The following is a 20,686-nucleotide window of genomic DNA, read 5'->3' on the forward strand; positions in this document are numbered from 1 at the left end:
GTCCATGCCTCAGTAATCAACAACACTCTAGAGGAATTAGGCTTTATCCAGAAGATCACAGAGCCTACCCATATCAAAGGTAGAACTCTTGATTGGCTAGCTGTGCATAACTGCCCTATCCTGCTCTCATCTATACTGCCACAGCCTTGGACTGACCACCATTTGATTATGTTTGATTATGTTCTCACTAGAGGCACGACCAGCACAAGTTATTAGCATAGCATCAGCTGCCCAGACTAGAAATAAAAGAAATACCACCCCTGAAAATCTCATCCTCTTGATCCTACCAACCTTGAACGATATCCCCAACCACACAGACCCAGCCATCATGGTAGATCTGTACAACAAATCTATGCTCTCCTCCCTTGATATCATTGCACCCTTAAAGCTGAGAAAGAGCAAACCCCTCAAACACCATTGGTTCTCTCCCCATCTTAAACTCCTTAGACAGGAGAAATGATGCTGCGAAAAAATTTGGAGATCACACCCCACAGAATTCAACAAGAACAACTTGAGTATACTAGCCACCCAGTATAAAAAATAAATTATCCTGGCCAAACAAACTTCCTGAATTGCGCTTGCCAAATCTAACACCAAGGAGCTCTTTATTATTCTGAAAGAGGTAGAATCTCCTGTACAAACACCTGACTCTTGCCTTAAAGATAAAAATTGGTGCGCAAGCATACAAAATGCCCTAGCTAATAAAATCACGTCCCTGCAAACTAAGATAAGCAATAAAAAAGACTCACTTCTGCCAACTATCAAAATTAATATCACCAGTTCAACAACAGAACTACCTACTCAGCCACCCCCCACTACTCCCATTCCCCAGTTCAACTTCCATAAAGTCACTACCAAAGAGGTCGAAAAGGTTATCCTCACACTCAAACCTTCAAATTGCCCTGGGGACCTATGTCCTGCACAATTGATAAAGGATGCAGCGCGTGGACTTGCACCATTCATTACCAAATTAATAAATGCTTCCTTCACCTCAAACACTATACCCAATAACCTGAAACAAGCGTGGGTCCTCCCCCTCCTTAAAAAATCTAGCCTAGATCCCTCGACTACCGCCCCATTACTACAGTACCATTCTTACTTAAAATCCTTGACAAAATAGCATACCAACAAATTCAATATTACCTTGAACACTTTCACCTCCTAGGAGTCCGACAGTCTGGCTTCAGGCCGCTGCACGGCACCGAAACTGCTCTTTTGGATCTCAAGTCTCAGATAGACGAGCTGAGAGACAAGGGAAAGACAGCATCATTGCTACTCCTTGATCTCTCAGCCGCCTTTGATTTGGTTGACCACGAGATACTCTGTAATCATCTACAATCAGCAGCCCACTTCTCTCAAGAGGCAACTGACTGGATCCAATCCTTTCTTAATAACCGCACTATGAGAGTCTTCTCCCTTTTAGCAGCTGCTGACCCCACACCTATTACCTGCGGCGTACTCCAAGGCTCTTGTGTCTCTCCCACCTTGTACAACATCTTTACAAAGCCCCTTTTCGATGATCTAGATGGTCTGGGTATCACCTACACTAATTATGCGGATGATACCCAGATCCTCATCCCGCTGACGGGGGACTACGATAAGGATTTGGCCTTTGTAAATAGAGTGTACCTCATCATTCAGGCATGGATGGCCACACACGGTCTATGCCTGAATGATGACAACACAGAACTCCTCATTCTTGGCACCTCTTCTAACCTTACTAAATTAGGGCCAAATTACTCCTCGTTTTTAATAGATAATACAAGATCACAGTAGCTAAAGAGGTCAAAACCCTTGGATTCTACCTAGACTCTACACTCACTTTCTCAAAACAAGTTATTGCTATGGCATCCGCCACAGCATACACGTGTAAACTTATTAGAGCAGCTAAACCCTTCCTCTCATCGCCCAATTGCATCACACTAGCCAGAGCTTTAATACTGTCCAAATCGGATTATTGTAATGCCTTATATGTAAGTTGCAAGAAGATCTGTCAACTGGCTATCAACTAAAGACAAAATCTTCCTCAAATCTGTGTCCCTGATGCACAACTGCCTCCACCAGGCAGATCCTCAATATTTAACAACCAGATTCACCAGACCTATCTCCTCCCGCCCATCTAGAAAGGCCAATTCCAACCTCCTCCTTGTGCCCAAATTCAAACATACGATGTCTGGGGGGAATAGCTTCCCCGTCAAAGCAGCTCAATGTTGGAACTCATTACCTCCACCACTCAGGGAGGACCAGCCGTACCTACAATTTAGTTCAATGACTATCCACTAGCTCAAGGAACATGATGCCTAATATCCCTCTAGGTTGTGCTTTACCATAACTTATGCAAATTTTGTACACCAATGCTTATTTTGCCTATTGAGGATACATGTTAGATTAATTGTATATACTGTACATCCTGTTACTCGATTGATTGTCCATTGATGTCCAGGTGCCTCTAGCAATGTAACCTCTGCTGGACCCACCTTTGTTGTTATGTAACTAAGTTTTACAATCCTCTTGCTACTCTTGTGCCTTGCTACCCTTTGGGTTATGTGTGCACTATAAATACACAAAACAATACAATACTTCTGTGTGGTATTAAGCGTGGATCCTGCCAAGTTTCATGCCCCAAGGTCGTACCGGATTAAACACGTGCTATTTTGTCATTGAGCTGAGTTCATGCTAAAATGATTTTTTTTCTTGCTGTTTATTCTTGCTGATCCATATTCACACCGTTAATTGTACTGATGTTCAATGTTGCTGTTCATGATCAGTAAGTCTATTTGCCAAGATAAATACACACAATAAAAGGCACTGCGTGTTTTGATCGACCAAACTCACACTGTCTCCCAACAGCACCATCAACATTTACCTACTATATCGCCCCCCAAGCCCCACCCCTGACTCTCAGGAAAGCATCATCCACATCCTCAGCACTAATATCAAAAGCTCCACCAAAACCCTTCTCCTAGGAGACCTCAACCTGGGATTTAATGATGCTAAAGACAAATCTGCAGTCGCCCTCTCCAAAGAACTTAGTTACCTAGGCTTCACCCAAAAAGTAGAAAATCCCACTCACGACAAAGGCCGTATTCTAGACTGGGTCGCAGACCATAATTGTCTCTCCACTATCACCTCGATCTCATCACTGCCATGGACCGACCACAACTGCATCGAATTCTTGATTCCTATCACCAAAAATCACAAAACTCTGACCCTTGTTATTGCTGCACAAGTCAGAAGCTCAAAAAAACTCAAAGAGGACAACCTGCGCCCATACCTCAACACCCCCAAACTAGCACCCCCTTTCGCTAATGACCCCAGTATTCTGGCAGACATATACAAAGATGTTGTCACTAAAGCTATCAATGAAATAGCACCACTTGAATGGAAAAAAGAAAAGAAATCACTACACACAAACTCCTGGTTCACTGAAGAACTGCACTCAATGCGTTCCCACAAAAGAGCAGCTCTAAGAAACTGGCAATCCAACCCTTGCAGCAGCACCAAAAATGAGTTCAACTTAACCTCCAAGCAATACAAAACAGCTATCACTGCTGCTAAAGCCAACACACGAATCTCTAATGCCAAATCGCACACTAAAGAGATCTTCGCCATCTTCAACGAGCTCATCTCCCCCGCCAATAACTGAGATTCAATAATCAAAGATGAAGCGTGGTGTGCCAGCATTCAAACGGCCATGCTACACAAAATTGACCTTCTTCAAAATAAAATCAAAGTCCATTGCAAAGCACTACTTAAACACACAGGTAACAAGCCTTCTAACGCTTCACCCTCCTCGTCCAAGCCCACCATACCTGACTTCTCTTTCAGGGATGTCACTGAAGCAGAAGTTATCAATCTACTAAAAAATCTCAAACCCACCCCCTGCAAAGGCGATATCTGCCCACCAAAACTCGTCAAAGACCGCGCAGATTGCTTTGCGCCGCTCTTTACAGCTTTCATCAATGCGTCTTTTAAAACAGGCATTATGCCTGCTAGCCTCAAAGAGGCTTGGGTCCGGCCCCTCCTAAAAAAACCTACCCTAGACCCACTACAACCCAACAACTACAGACCAATAACCACAGTGACATTCCTCCTGAAATTACTGGACAAAGCCGCACATTGCCAAATCCAGCACTTTCTGGAAACCCTCTCCATCCTTGGAACAAGGCAATCAGGCTTCCGAAAAGGACATGGCACAGAAACAGCCCTGGTGGACCTAAAAAATCAGATCACCCAAATCATGGACAAGGGCAAGCCAGCTCTCTTGCTCCTCATAGATCTCTCGGCCGCTTTCGATCTAGTTGATCACAAGACCCTCACCTCACACCTCACACACTCTGCCAACTTTTCTAAAGAATCAGCTCTATGGGTCACCTCCTTCCTAGAGGGAAGAGCCATGAAAGTCTTCTAGGACATCACCAACGCCACTCCCACGACAATCCACTGCGGAGTCCCTCAAGGTTCTTGCACTGCTCCCACACTCTACAACCTGTTTACTAAACCTCTTTTTGACATACTCGACTTCTACGGCATCACATACACGAACTACGCAGACGACACACAAGTACTTCTACCCCTCTCAGGTTCATACCACGATGACGCAAAGGCACTCCACTCGAGCTACGCCATCATCCAGGCCTGGATGGCAGTTATCAGCCTCTGTCTGAATGGAGACAAGACGGAAATCATGATATTGGGTCAACAGAGCACCCTAGACAAACTGGACATACTGTACGCTAACTTCTCCATTGACAACTCCATCATCCCCGTCTCCACAGCGGTAAAGACTCTGGGAGTATACATAGACTCCTCTCTATCTATGAACAGACAAGTCAGCGCTATCACCTCCTCATCTGCTGTTAGGGAGAATTCTCTGTTAAAGCTAATTTCCCAAACCTAGTGAGTCCGCTAGCAGCTTTGCTGGATTTTTTGGGGTTTATTTTGTTCTCCTGCTAAGAGTGAGACTCTTTTTCTCCCACTCTTAGACATGATTTGAGGTGTTCCTTTGACTTTGTATGTGTTGTATGGGCTATTGGGTCCTTTACCCCATAGGGCTTCATGTGTTTTTGGTATGTGGGTTACACAGCACCCTCCGTGCAGTAACCCAGGGGTGTCGTAGCGACCCCCAAAAATAGACTCCATACCCTGGGACTGACTATTGTCTCCCAGGGCATGCAAAGTCACCATTGGCTTTACTAGTCTTAAATTGTGAACAGAACCAGTACAAACCATCATATTGTGGACGTACTGGTCAGGGCAATTCAATTGCCCCAGGGTCTGTTGTTCGAGGGGGCACTGTCCAGTCCCCCCCTGACTGAGTTTTGGCTGGTGGCAGTGGATACTACTTTTTATATTCGACCGCAAATATATTCCTATGGGATTTTCCCATTGTTCGAGGCTACCACTTTTTAATATAGCCTCGAACATACCGCCGGTTTATTAAATTAATATAAATTCACTGGTTGGTATTTTTTGCCGAAACTCGGTTCCAAAATGGCGTTTGTGTTTGCTTCTGTGCTCCAACCCAAGTCGAGCCCTTTATTCCACTTTTTGGTGGGATTCTCCACAGAAGCCTCCAAAAGTGGTGCCACTATGACTGGGTACCACAGGGGATGTGGGAGGGGGTTTAGGCACCCTGGACTGAGTTGCCTCAGCAACTCAAGTCGCACTCTGGTGTGATTGGCCCAGTGGTGAGCCACCCGCCCTGCTGAACCGTCTCACCCCTTATCCCGACGACAGTGGAGATCTTCAATCCGAAGAGTCTTCTTACTTTGACTGGTGGGGATAACCAGTTTGCCCGCCTTTTCGCCTTCCCGGATCATCTCGTGGCCGCCTTGTCTGTGCCAAGCACCCCGGCAACCGGGATACCACGTTTCCTCCACTACCGCAAATAAAAGGGTAGTACATTTTAACCGGAGAACTCCGCGGCTGGTTTCTTCCCTGGCAGTGCAACGACCTTCAGCCTACCTCCACGTCAAGATCATCTCTTCCTCTGGACGATGCCGCGACTTGCACCCGCTGCCAGGAACAACTGCCCCCGCTGGAGGAACCTCTCCACTTTAAAGGTACTGTGTCCGCCTGGCCTCCCTCGCAACGGTCTGTGTGGTGTGACTCTTAAAGCCTCAACTTACCACTTGGGTTGGCACTAGGCTGGCTAACTGAACTTTTCTAAACTGAACTAATTCCTTTCTGAACTCTCTGCAAGACTCTCCAAGCCTTTGAAACTGTGTGATCTTGGGCGCATTGGTGTTCTACTCCCTCCAAGAGGGAGCCTGGCCTCTGAACTTTTTGCTCACAAGTAGACTTTGGCTTTTCTGCCTTGCTAAGTACGTCTGGAGTATTGTGTTCTGTGCTGTTCCTAATTTCTGACTTTTCCCTCCCTTTTTCTTAAACTTATTGGAGTGCCATCTTTAGTTAAGCGCTCACCTCTGTTTGGAAATAAGTGGTGTTAACTAAGACTTGTCTAATAAGGAATAAGGGATGTACATATGATAATAGTGACTGTGGTTGTTTGAACTTACTTATAATAATAGTGCTAGAGTGTTTCTAAGTGTGTGTTTAAATAAATAATTATATACTTGATACCAAAGCTCTGGTCAGTGTTTGCTTGTGCTACTGTATTTTGGTACCTATCTTGTATACCCTATATGCTGTCTAACTCTTCTTGAGAGAAGTCTGGCTGCTCAGCCACAGCTACCAGGTAAATCTGGGTGGTACAGACTGCAACCAATTGGGTTTACTGCCAACACATGTAGTCTTAAGCCTTTTGCAGTGGTCCCTAAGGGAATTGCACAGGTTTCTGCCTAACACTGGTGTACAGCGGTGGGATTTGTATTGAGTATACATTTCAGTGTGCTTATAGATACCTTAGTGCAACTAACCACAAAGCTTAGCACTAAAAAAAGTTATTTTCTAAACCTGTCAACTATGGAAAGTTATAGTCAAGAGTCCCTTGCTACAAAAACTGCTTATTGTTTAAGAGTTCTCTGTAAGCATGAGAATCTCCTGACTAAAGGCAAGACAATGGAGCTAATAGAAAGGTTGTCAGCAAACCAAAGTCTGGATGGTGGTTCAGAGGAACCTACCACTCCAGCAAATGTAAATAGCAGCAATTATATTGATATTGATGCTAGTATTGATAACTTTGAGTAAGAAGCAGAAGAGGAGGGGTAAGATGATATAGTTATCTCCCCTGGGCCTCTACCTGCCCTGCCAGCTGTACCTACTGGACCTTTACCAGGTCCCACACTTAATCCCCAATATATGGAACTAGACAAAATGAAGCTTGAGTTAGAATTCAAAAGAATTAGTGCTCAAACAGAGCAATAGCACCAAGAACTAAGGCTCAGAGAAATGGAGCTCAACCATGAGCTAGAAATGAAAACATTGTCTGTGGAAAGTGCTTCTCTCTCGGAATCCTTTAGGAGTTCCAGTCCCAAAAGACCCTGGATGCCTAAGGAGTTGGTGGGTATGTATGAGCCTAAGTTGGATGTGTTGGATTGGTTGAGTTTGTTTGAGTATAATCATGGGCTCCAGAACATTACAGGAAATTAGTTACTTTCCTGGTTGTTCTCTAGGCTCCCCCTGTTGCAACTGATGTGGTAATGGAGTTATGGGAGGAGGATAAGAAGGATTATGAATGTGTGAAGCTAGCTTTGATAGCTAGATTTGGGAATACCCCTTCCCAGTACCTTAAGAGGTTTAGGACCCTCAAAAAGCATGATGGTGCCCATTGGGCTACCTGGGTGAGTGAAAGTTTGAAGAACTTAGAGGGATGGATTAATGGTTACAAAGTGAACACTTATGAGGGAATGAAGAATCTTGTGCTGTTGGAGTCAATTTATGATGCCTGCTCTCCTGAGCTCAGACAGCACTTGGCTGATTCAAAGGAATTAGATTCCAGAAAACTAGCTAAGGCTGCTGACTTGTGGGTTGCCAACAGGGCTACTCACAAGGACTCTGGGGTAACTCAGAAAAAGGATGAGGGGAAACAGCCAAAAAAGGACTCCAAAGAGAATTCTAATAATTCCAATCCTAAAGAGGGCCCCAAACAGAACAATAAGGGTAAGCCACAAGGGAAACCAAATCAGAGTAGTGTACCCTCTGGTGGTAAACCAGAAGGAGGTCAAAGCAAGCCACCATTCCAGAAAGCATTTTGTAAATGCTATGTTTGTAGCTTGCCTGACCATGTGAAAGGAGATCCCAGATGTAAGGGTAAACCTTCAGGGGTCCAGCTTGTCTCCTTAGCCTTCGCTCCAGAGGAGGAAGTACAAATGCCAAGTGGAAACTTTCTACTACTGGCTGATGAACCCATTGGAGTCTCAGCCAGTGTTTCTTTAGTGTCTCTGGGTCTGTGGGAACAACAGAATTTAGATGTCTATAACTCTATCCCAGATAATACTAAAGAGTATTATAAGGACAGTGTCCAGGTGAATGGTCAGGAGACTCCTGCTATTAGGGACACTGGGGCCAGCATAACTGTGGTGGATACATCTTTTTTTCAGGCTGAGGATGTTGCTAAGGCACCCAAATGCCTCACCAAGTTAGCTGGAGGGCCTGTGCAGATGCTTCCCCAATTACCATTTCTCATCCAGTGTAATGACATGACTGTGAAGATACCTGTCAGCATACAAAGTGAGGTACCAGGAAGGGTTCTGTTGGGTAATGACCTGAAGACTCTTGGAGTAGTGTCACATGCCCCAGACCTCCTAGTAAAAGGTTACAGGAGCTCACCAGACCTGCAAGGGAAAGAACCATGAGAGGTACTCCCAAGGAGATGATGAAGAAAGATATCACTCCTACTCCATTGGAGTTACAACTTGCTATCTCGGAACAACAAGAAGCAAAGGGGAAACCCAAGACTTCTAGGAAACAGCCAGCAGCAAGCACTCCAGTGCTTCCAACAAGGACTTCCCCTAGGTTGTCCAAAGTTACACCTGTAACTCCACCTCCGGCTGAGTCTGAGAGGGAGGTACAACCCTGTATGTTTGAGCTTGACTCTGAAGAAGAGCTAGTGGAAGGCCAAGAACTCCTTGGAGATCTGGATCCTGTTGACCATCCTGAGCTGCAGTCTTTACTGGCAGAAGGTGGACCCAACAGGGCAGACTTCAGTAAGGGACAGAGAGAATGTCCAACTCTGGAAGGTCTTCGCCAACAGGCAGCTTCTCAGGCTGATGGGCAAGAGCCTGGACAGTACAGGTTACACTGGGAAGATGGCCTCTTCTACAATGAACCAACTGAGTCTCCACCTGGAGACTACAAGCAGCTTGTAGTACCCCAAGAAAACAGACAACAGTTCCTGCAACTGGCCCATGAGATTGCTTTGGCTGGTCATTTGAGTTTCAAGAAGACCAAGGAAAGGCTCTCACTCTCTTTTATTGGCCAAAGATGGGGGCTGAGGTAGATGAGTTTTGCAAGAGCTGCCATACCTGCTAGACTTCTGGTAAGGTTGGGTCCAGGAATGTGGCACCTTTAGTGCCTCTCCCAGTTGTGGGAGTCCCATTTGAGAGGGTAGGGATTGACATTGTTGGTCCCCTTGATCCCCCAACCTCCTCAGGCAACAGGTTTATCCTTGTTGTAGTAGACCATGCTATTAGGTACCCTGAGGCAATTCCTATGAGGACTGTTACAGCTCAGGCTGTGGCTAAGGCCCTCCTTGGTATTTTTTATGAGGGTTGGGTTTCCTAAGGAAGTAATCTCTGACAGGGGATCACATTTTATGTCCCACTACATGAAAGCCATGTGGAAAAGTTGTGGAGTTACTTACAAGTTCTCTACCGCCTACCACCCTCAGACAAACGGATAAGTAGAAGGGTTCAACAGAGCCATGAAGAGCATGATAGGTGCTCTAGAAGATCCCCTTAAATGAAAGTGGGACCTTCTACTGCCATGCCTTCTCTTTGCTTATAGAGAAGTCCCTCAGGAGGGAGTAGGTTATTCTCCCTTTGAACTTCTTTATGGCCATCCAGTCAGAGGTCCATTGGCCCTGATTAAGGAGGGGTTGCAGAGTGCTCCTTCCACCAAGCCAGTCAGTGTGACTGACTATGTGATAGGTCTCTGGAGGAGAATGTCACAATTGATGGCAGAAGCTAGTGATAACCTGAAAGCTGGACAAGCTTTGGTCAAGCATTGGCATGACCAAAAGGCTAACATGCTTGAGTTCATTCAAGACCAGCTAGTTCTAGTTATGATCCCAATAAGGCAGAGGGCCTTGCAAGATAAATGGATGGGACCCTTTAAGGTTGTGGGTAAACTTGGAGAGGTGAACTATCTGGTGGACTTGGGCAATCCCAAGGAGGCCCCCAGAGTCTTCCACAACAACAGACTAAAGGCGTATGTCTCCAGGCCTGAAGTAGGAGCCTTGCTTCTTGCTTCAACAGAAGAGGAAGAAGAGAGTGAAGCTCTCCCTGATCTCCTCAGCGGCTTACCCTTGGAAGAAAAGATTGAAGGAGTAAATCTCTCTTCAAATCTGACACCTGTGCAACAAGAAGAGTGCAAAGCCATGTTAAATCAGTTTGCCTCTCTGTTCTCACTTTCACCAGACTTGACCCCTTGGGGACAGCATGATATACTCACTGGTGACTGTCTGCCAGTCAAAAGCAGAGGATATAGAATGTCAGAAAATGTAAGGACCCACATCAAAGGGGAGGTCAAGAAGATGCTTGATCTCGGGGTAATAGAGCCCTCTACTAGTCCATGGTCTAGCCCAGTTGTGTTAGTACCAAAGGCAGGATCCAAAAAGTTGAGATTCTGTGTGGATTATAGAGCTCTTAATGCAGTCATCAAGACTGATGCCCACCCTTTGCCAAGGACAGATGAGTTGGTGGATAGACTTCACCACATTTGACCTTACGTCAGGCTATTGGCAAATAGTCCTGACAGACCATGCAAAGGAGGAAACTGCATTTTCTACCCCAGTTTGCTTATACCAATTTAAGGTTATGCCTTTCGGATTGAAGAATGCACCTGCAACATTCCAAAGGATGGTAAATCAGGTTCTGGCTGGGATGGAGTACTTCTGCATGGCAACCTTGGATGACATTGCAGTATTCAGCCAATCCTGGGAAGAGCATGTTAACCACCTGGGACATGTTTTGCAGGCTCTTGGACAGGCCAATCTGACCATAAAGGCAAGTAAATGCCAGATTGGTCAGAGTAAGGTGGTCTACCTTGGGCATGAGGTAGGAGGTCGAGAAATAAGGCCTTTGCTCAGTAAGATTGAAGCTGTGCAAAATTGGACAAAACCTACTACTCAAACCCAGGTGAGAGCCTTCCTAGGCCTCACTGGGTATTACAGGAATTTCATAGAGAACTATGGGACCATAGCATCTCCACTGAATGTAATCTCCTCTCCAAAATTCCCATATAAGGTCAAATGGAATGAGGAATGCAATCAGGCCTTTGAAAACCTGAAGAAAGCTCTTTGCCAAGCACCAGTATTGAGAGCTCCTGACTATCACCAAACTTTCATTGTGCAGACAGATGCTTCTAATTTAGGTACAGGTGCAGTCCTTAGCCAACTGGATGAGAAAGGTAGGGAGCACCCCATTTGCTTCATCAGCAGAAAGCTGAAGGATCCTGAGACGAGGTGGGCAACTATTGAAAGAGAATGTTTTGCTATTGTGTGGGCACTGAAGAAGTTTAGGCCATACTTGTATGGTTCTACTTTTGTCATTCCAACTGACCACCAACCCTTGAGATGGTTGCTGCAAATGAAAGGGGAAAATCCAAAACTATTGAGATGGTCAATCTGATGCAAGGATTTGATTTCACCATTGTGCACAGGTCAGGGTGTCACCACCAAAATGCTGATGGTCTCTCTAGGATGTATGTCATCGACTAGAGGTATGAGATTCATCCAGGAGTGGATTCAATCCTCCTGTCCCTTAGTCTGGGGGGGGCCAGTGTTAGGGAGAATTCTCTGTTAAGGCTAATTTCCCAAACCTATTGAGTCCCCCAGAAGCTTTGCTGGATTTTTGGGGTTTCTTTTTTTCTCCTGCTAAGAGTGAGACTCTTTTTCTCCCACTCTTAGACATGATTTGAGGTGTTCCTTTGATTTGTATGTGTTTTATGGGCTATGGGATCCTTTACCCCATAGGGCTTTATGTGTTTTTGGTATGTGGGTTACACACACCCTCCGTGCAGTAACCCAGGGGTGTCGTAGTGACCCCCAAACATAGACTCCATACCCTGGGACTGACTACTGTCTCCCAGGGCATGTAAAGTCACCATTGGCTTTACTAGTCTTAAATTGTGAACAGAACCAGTACAAACCATCATATTGTGGATGTACTGGTCGGGGCAATTCGATTGCCCCGGGGTCTGTTGTTTGAGGGGGCACTGTCCAGTCCCCCCCGACCGGGTTTTGGCTGGTGGCCGTGGATACTACTTTTTATATTCGACCGCGAATATATTCCTATGGAATTTTCCCATTGTTCGAGGCTACCATTTTTTAATATAGCCTCGAACATACCGCCGGTTTATTAAATTAATATAAATTCACTGGTTGGTATTTTTTGCCGAAACTCGTTTCCAAAATGGCGTTTGTGTTCGCTTCTGTGACTCCAACCCAAGTTGAGCCCTTTGTTCCACTTTTTGGCGGGCTTCTCCACAGAAGCCTCCAAAGGTGGTGCCACTATGTCTGGGTACCACAGGGGGTGTGGGAGGGGGTTTAGGCACCCTGGACTGAGTTGCCTCGGCAACTCAAGTCGCACTCTGGTGTGATTGGCCCAGTGGTGAGCCGCCCGGCTCACCACTTAGCATCTTTGAGTGACAGCTAGTACTGATGAATGGGGGTTTTCTGTATGAAAGCAGGGCTTTGGGGACTGGGACTTCAGACGTCGCCACAGGACCAAAGTATCCGAAGAGGGAGAAGCTGAGCCGACCTGCAACAACGACACCACTGGTGGAGCCCTGCTGAACCGTCTCACCACTTTTCCCGACGACAGAGGAGATCTTCAATCCGAAGAGTCTTCTTCCTTTGACTGGTGGGGATAACCAGTTTGCCCGCCTTTTCACCTACCCAGATCATCTTGTGGCCGCCTTGCCTGTGCCAAGCACCCCGGCAACCGGGATACCAAGTTTTCTCCACTACCGCAAATAAAAGGGTAGTAACTTTTAACTGGAGAACTCCGCGGCTGGTTTCTTCCCTGGCAGTGCAACGACCTTCAGATTTCCTCCACGTCGAGATCATCTCTTCCTCTGGACGACACCATGACTTGCACGCGCTGCCAGGAACAACTGCCCCCGCTGGAGGATCCTCTCCACTTTAAAGGTACTGTGTCCGTCTGGCCTCCCTCGCAACGGTCTGTGTGGGGTGACACTTAAAGCCTCAATTTACCACTTGGGTTGGCCCTAGGCTGGCTAACTGAACTTTTCTAAACTGAACTAATTCCTTTCTGAACTCTCTGCAAGACTCTCCAAGCCTTTGAAACTGTGTGATCTTGGGCACATTGGTGTTCTACTCTCTCCAAGAGGGAGCCTGGCCTCTGAACTTTTTGCTCACAAGTAGACTTTGACTTTTCTGCCTTGCTAAGTACTTCTGAAGGATTGTGTTGTGTGCTGTTCCTAATTCTAATTTCTTCCTTTTCCCTCCCTTTTTCTTAAACTTATTGGAGTGCCATCTTTAGTTAAGCGCTCACCTCTGTCTGGAAAAAAGTGGTGTTAACTAAGACTTGTCTAATAAGGAATAAGGGATGTACATATGATAATAGTGACTGTGGTTGTTTGAACTTACTTATAATAATAGTGCTAGAGTGTTTCTAAGTGTGTGTTTAGATAAATAATTATATACTTGATACCAAACCTCTGGTCAGTGTTTGCTTGTGCTACTGTATTTTGGTACCTATCTTGTATACTCTATATACTGTCTAACTCTTCTTGAGAAAAGTCTGGCTGCTCTGCCACAGCTACCAGGTAAATCTGGGTGGTACAGACTGCTACCAATTGGGTTTACTGCCAACACCTGTAGTCTTAAGCCTTTTGCAGTGGTCTCTAAGGGAACTGCACAGGTTTCTGCCTAACATCTGCCCATACCACTAAACTCAAAAACGCCATCAAGCCTTACCTCTCCAAACCCAACTGCCTCTCCATAGCCAGGGCAACCATTGGAGCCAAACTGGACTATTGCAATGCCCTCCTAGCGGGTACATCAGCAAAAAACCTAAACAAACTCCAAGTCACACAGAACAATGTGCTCCGAGCCGCTCTCAGCATCCAAAGAAGAGAGCATATCTCCCAAGCCAGACATTCAGCCCAATGGCTACTGGTTAAAGAACGGATCACACTCAAAATCCTCACCCTCACCCACAAATGCCTCTCTTTCTCCGCCCCGTCCTATCTATCAGAGACCATCTCCAAACCTGGAACGCTCTCCCTGCAGACATTAGAGTGGAAAACTCGCTCCGGATTTTTCGTAGGAAACTGAAGACCTCTTTCCTTGCACAATAATGCATTTCCTCCAAAAATAATGTGACCCCTGCGAATCCATGTAAATACACTGCATTGCTACTATACAAATACCATATTTCCCACTGTAAATAATGTATTCCTTGTTAATATTGCTTTATTTGTATTGTATTATTTGTAACCAAGATATGTCTGTAACAAGCGCCACGATGCCCCCGGGCTGACGTGCGCTCTACAAATCTGAATAAATAAATAAATAAATATTTTTTTATGGTATTTGGGTTGTGTCATTTGATCCTTTGTGGGTGCTGTAGATAGACAGAGTTTGAGTGTGGTGTTTTAGCTGTGCATACTTACAGATGAACAGCCTCGTAGATAAGTTGCTGGTGGTGACAGTTAGCACTGTCAAGATTTCAAGTGTACAAAGCCTTATAATCTTTGTTTAGAGTTGAACGTAAATAGAATACAGGTATTAGAGGAGAGTTTTGTAACACCATATAGGGCATTGCTATCATAACGCCATTCCACATTACCATCATACGAGAATGCCACGAGATTAGGTATAGCCCTGTGACAAAATCCCTAACATGTCTCACAGGGTTGGTAAATCTGTGATGGATGCCAGTTCTACCTAAGCAAGCTGCTTTTGAAATCTCTTTTCTAGGATTACCATTGAAAAATGTAACCACTTTCAATTTTGTAACATTTGATTAAAGTCCAACCTGGACTTAGTATAGGTCAAACTAATGGTTGGACAGAAATGTAATCCCAACCTTAGGAGATCTGATTGATCTGCAGTCAAAATATGCATGTAGAGATTTACTACCTGCATCGAAGGAGAAGATTTTATTCCCTGCCCAACCGCCAAAGCGCATTGATCTCTCTGTTTGAGGCCTTCCTTATGATGCTGCTGCATATGGCTGTCTGAGTTTTCCATCTCTCGATACCTGATTCCATCCTCTCTATCTGCCATGACCCCTCTTTTCAGTGTTTTTACATCCTTGCAAATTAGCTGCATTTCCTCCAAAAAAAGGTAGGCATGTTGATGGTACCTCAGTTTCACTAAGTGAAACATTGGACTCAGATGAGGAGAAGTCACTTGGAATAGTTGTGGCCTCTTGAACCGGATCAACGTGCTACCTCAAAAAAGCAAACCTCTTGGCAAACGTATACACACCGTACTGTTTCATAATCCATTTCGTCATGCAGAAATTAAAGTTTTTGTCCAATGTTTAATGTCATCCTCATAACAAAGTCTTCCCACCATTTAGATATGTCTTTCTTTTGTAATTTCTCCAGCTGTTTAAAGGAGAGTTCCGGGACTTTTTATTTATTGTCCCTACGGTTCGGCCATGTGTTTTTAAGCATAACTCGGTAGATCGTAGAAAACTTTCCTATGGACCTTACCCGACTTTTCGTCCATTAACGCACTCGAAATCAGCCGCCATTTTATGATAATCCTATCACTTGCCGCATCGCCCTGGCTCACCTGCTTTTGCGGCACTAAATCAAATCCCCCGCCCCTGAGCCTGACATCAGCAGACGCGTACCGCCCATTTCCCAACGCCAAAGCACGTTTCGTGTCAACAATCGCTGCGCCTCAGCTAATGAAGTGTCGCCATGGAAACGGCAGGACGCCTCTTTCCTCAATAAGTATAAACACACCGTTTCACAACACACAGCAGCAGATTTTCGATTCCATTACTCTCGCTGTGTTACTTTGAGTATTCTGTGACTCGTTTCTGTGCTCTGGTCAGCTACCTTCGTTGATTGTAGCCCGTGTGAACAGATACCAGTACCACCGCTATAAATTATTTTACTTTCTTTACCACACAATGGCTACAATAATGCCGTATATGTACGAGCCCGAGTACACCGAGGAAGAACTACTGGAAAGGCAAGCACGCGAAAACGATGGGGATTCGGACGGCAGTTGGGAGGACCAGTCAACGGATGAAGAGCCTGGACCATGTCGCATGGACGGCGTCTCCACCTGGTGCACGTGCAATCGGTGCGAGCTAATGCCAACTGAGGAGGAGAACTGCTGCTGCCGTGAAAATTCCGGGTGCTTGGCCTACATTTCGGAAGGCGAGCCAAGTCCGCAATGCATCACCGAGCTGCCAGAGTTCAGGGAAGCCTGCCTCTCACGGACAGTGTTGAGGATGATGATGGTGCTTATGCACGAACTTTGCGGCACTGTTCGTCCGCGTAATCCGAGTAACGAGTAAGTATACTCTGGTTGTGATGTCAGTGATGCCACTACTATTTCATGGTCGTCTCCCACATATAAAACTACATCTACATATCATTCGAATGCATGTAAATTGGTTCCATGTTGTGCATTTTCTAGATAGAATTTTTTTCAAAGCAGAATGACATTTTTGTACCTGAATCGACAGTGATAAGAAAGTTGTCATTTTAATACAGTTTGCATCTTTCATTTTCACAGGTGGTACAGGCTGGTGGCCTATCGTTGCTTCACTTGGTGGCTTCACGGGAGGCTCGGACACCGCGTTCGGAGAGTAATACCTGCCTGTGCGGTACTTGCCATTAGACAACATTTCCCCAGCGACAGTGGACAATACCGCGGCTTTTCCCGGGATGTGCTGCAACCGCAACTTTACAATGTGTAATGTTTATTATTTATGTTCAATTGAAATTAAGATCTAAAATAAAACCCAACATATATTTTAACAATGGTTGTTTTGATTTTTTAAATGAATCTAGTGTGTCTCCATTGAATAGTCTTCCTGTGCCTTGTCTTGTCACACCACATGTCTCCGGCCAGCATCCTCCCTCACGCTGGCCGCCCACCTTCAATCCACATAACCGTTGAACCCATATGCAGCAGACATACATATGTTATTTTGCGGGTTGGCATCAAGCCTCCCGGCCTTGCCTCCTCCCCCAAAAATACTTACCACACCACTTTGTTCAGGGTCTCCAGGGTGAACTGCACCCATATATTCTCCTGGGAGGCTGAGGTATTTATAAACTCACCCCCCTGCCTTCCATGTACTAGATCCTGCAGCCTGCCTCTTACATGCAGTTAGATGGCCTCTCCTTGGTGAGGCCCTACGGCAAACGAGTCTTGTCTGCACGACCACCGCCCCAATCCACCCCCCGCCCTATCAAAGGCAGTTCGCACCGGGGTACTTGCGCTGGCAAGTGGAGCTGTCAGGGAGCGATAAAGGCCAAGAGGTGCCAAAGACCATGTACACTTCAAAGTGGTCTATAGAGCATGGGTTGTTGTTCCCATGTCTACCGCCAGACCCCGTGTCTCCTGCCAAGCATCTCCCCTCACGCTGGACGGCCCCCTGCAATCCACATAAGTGTGTCTCCATTCACGAGTCTTCCTGTGTCTTGTCTGCATGACCACCGCCCCAATCCACCCCCCGCCCTATCAAAGGCAGTTCGCACCGGGGTACTTGCACTGGCAAGTGGAGCTGTCAGGGAGCGATAAAGGCCAAGAGGTGCCAAAGACCATGTACACTTCAAAGTGGTCTATAGAGCATGGGTTGTTGTTCCCATGTCTACCGCCAGACCCCGTGTCTCCTGCCAAGCATCTCCCCTCACGCTGGACGGCCCCCTGCAATCCACATAAGTGTGTCTCCATTCACGAGTCTTCCTGTGTCTTGTCTGCACGACCACCGCCCCAATCCACCCCCCGCCCTATCAAAGGCAGTTCGCACCGGGGTACTTGCGCTGGCAAGTGGAGCTGTCAGGGAGCGATAAAGGCCAAGAGGTGCCAAAGACCATGTACACTTCAAAGTGGTCTATAGAGCATGGGTTGTTGTTCCCATGTCTACCGCCAGACCCCGTGTCTCCTGCCAAGCATCCCCCCTCACGCTGGACGGCCCCCTGCAAACCGCATAATGCCACGACATATACACGTCATTCATTCACAAACACACCCCTGTTTCGAATTCTTTATAACCCACTTCATATTTATAATGAGAACTTCTTTGCACTTTGCTAGTCAACCCGTGAAGGTGCTGGTTATCTGCTCTTCGTCTCTGTGAACTTCCGTGACCACTTCGAGGAAACTCGTCAGTTTGCAACCTGTGAACTGCTCCCTGTTCTACGACAAGAAACTACTCTGATCCCTGCATCTAACTGTTTGCTCGTCAAGGTAAGGCCATGTACCATACTCATTTTGCGTCCAATTTCTTTTCGTTCAAGACAGTACATGCAAGGAACTAGTCACATGTTCTGAGTTTAGTCAAATTATTTTTCTATTTTTTAAAGTTATTCAAATACTTATCCGCATGTGAATAACGTGTATAGTTCCAAGAACCAAAACATACCTTGCATTGAACCTTTTATGTATTTAATTTTTTAACACATTGGTATTCATAGAGAATTGTTGATCTTTACTTTTCAGAACTTTCCACAATGCCTGCCTGTTCCATTGGCGGTTGTCCTTCGAAGACCCATAATAAATCTGAAGGTACTATAATGCATGTTTTCCCTAAGACAATAGATCAGATAAGAGAATGGGTCCGATATTGCGGATATCCACCCTCTGAGCTTGAAAGTAGAGTCCTAGAAGTCTTTGCGGACAAGAGGGGTGATCGATACCGCATCTGCAGCAGGCACTTTACCTCTGACATGTACTCCACATCATTGCTAATAAAGAAGAACACACCGCGAGCGAGGCGAAAATTGCTCTCAACCGCTATTCCCACTCTATTCGTCCACATCCCTCCACTGGTGAGTCAAGTTTACGTATTTATCTCTCGGCCTTGCGGTAGTGTGTAGCATTAGCTAACAATAATTTCCCCATTTATGTATCCACTCAATATGAAGGCGGAAGATTCTCCATCCGTGTCGTTATTGCAGTCATCAGCCACTTCAAGCGCCTATCGGGTAATCTTACTTGGCTATTCTGCCACTGACTTGTTTTAGGCATGTAAATCAATAGTTTTAATTTATCGTGTAATTATTTTACCTAATGGTACACCCTTGTACTCGTCCTCTAGTCTTTGTTTTCAGTTATAATTATTGTTATCCAAAATAATTCAAGTACTGTCTTTCAGGGAGATGCTGAGGAGTCCAACGTATTGACGACTACCGTTGATGTCACTCAGATGCTCGAGGTACGTTTCAGGACAGTTCCATCGATGGAGATCATCAGATCTTGCATTCTTGTAGCGTGATTGTTACACACAATGTTTCTTTCGTTTTTAGCCATTGATATGTCCTTCTGTCGTCGCCCTCCTATGTGTCTTCTTTTTTCAATATTGTGTTCATTACTAATGAAAGTCCTATGTTTCAGGGAGTCGATGGAGCATTAGTCCAAGAAGAAGGGGGAGCGTGCAGTTACGGGTCGGCGCAACAGCTTGCAGAAGTGTGCACCGCAGTTACATCGTCCCTTGATGTTCTTATGCATTTCGAGGTATGGATACTGACAGTTCGATGAAGCGAAATCATATGACGTGATTACATCCGCTATACTTCCTTCTTTATTAACGCAAGTACTATGTTTCAGGGAGATGACGGAGCTTCTTCTACAAGAACATCACCCCTAGTAGTTGATGCAGATTTCTGGGTGGTGACACTTCCAACGATCGAGCAAATCGAATCATATTTAGATATCCATTATTTATTTTAGACAACTGATCATTTGTGCAGGTCTATTTAGATGAGCCGTTCACGCCTGCACAAACTTTCTGTTCTTTTTATCAAAATAGAAAACCATACTAATGCAATTACTGTGTTTCAGGGAGTCACTGAAGCATCATCTTCAATAATATCATCAATGGAAGTCTATGAGGAGCCCGAGGTATGGATCTTGACAGTTCCATCTAACTAGATCAACAATGCGTGAATAATTATCGTTTGAATGTTCTACACAAAGCGTTCATTCGTGTTTTGCTATTGAGATGTACGTGGGTATTGGTCCCCAAGTACATTTTGTGTTTTCGATATTATCATACATACTAACGAAAGTTCTATGTTTCAGGGAGTCCATGGAGCGTCAGTGCGTGATGGATGTGCTTATCAGGAAAACATAGTCGTTGCAGCGCAAGAGGAAGTGGAGACATGCACACACGAGTCGGAGCAACAGCGTCCTGATGTTGAAGTTCGAGGCAAGAAAGTTTCAAAGAAAAGAAAGCAAAAGAAGGCTAGTGTCCTGGTCACTATATTATGTTGTTTTTCACTGTTAATAGTTCAATACTGTAAGTTGTGTTTAAACTGAACACCCCTTTTCCAATCTGTCCTCTAGTTGCGAGTGGGTGTACGAACTAGATCTACACAGACAGTGAAGCGAACGAGA

Source organism: Ambystoma mexicanum, chromosome 4q (genome assembly GCF_040938575.1).
Source record: "Ambystoma mexicanum isolate Mex_15411 chromosome 4q, UKY_AmexF1_1, whole genome shotgun sequence".
NCBI classification, from domain to species: Eukaryota; Metazoa; Chordata; class Amphibia; order Caudata; family Ambystomatidae; genus Ambystoma; species Ambystoma mexicanum.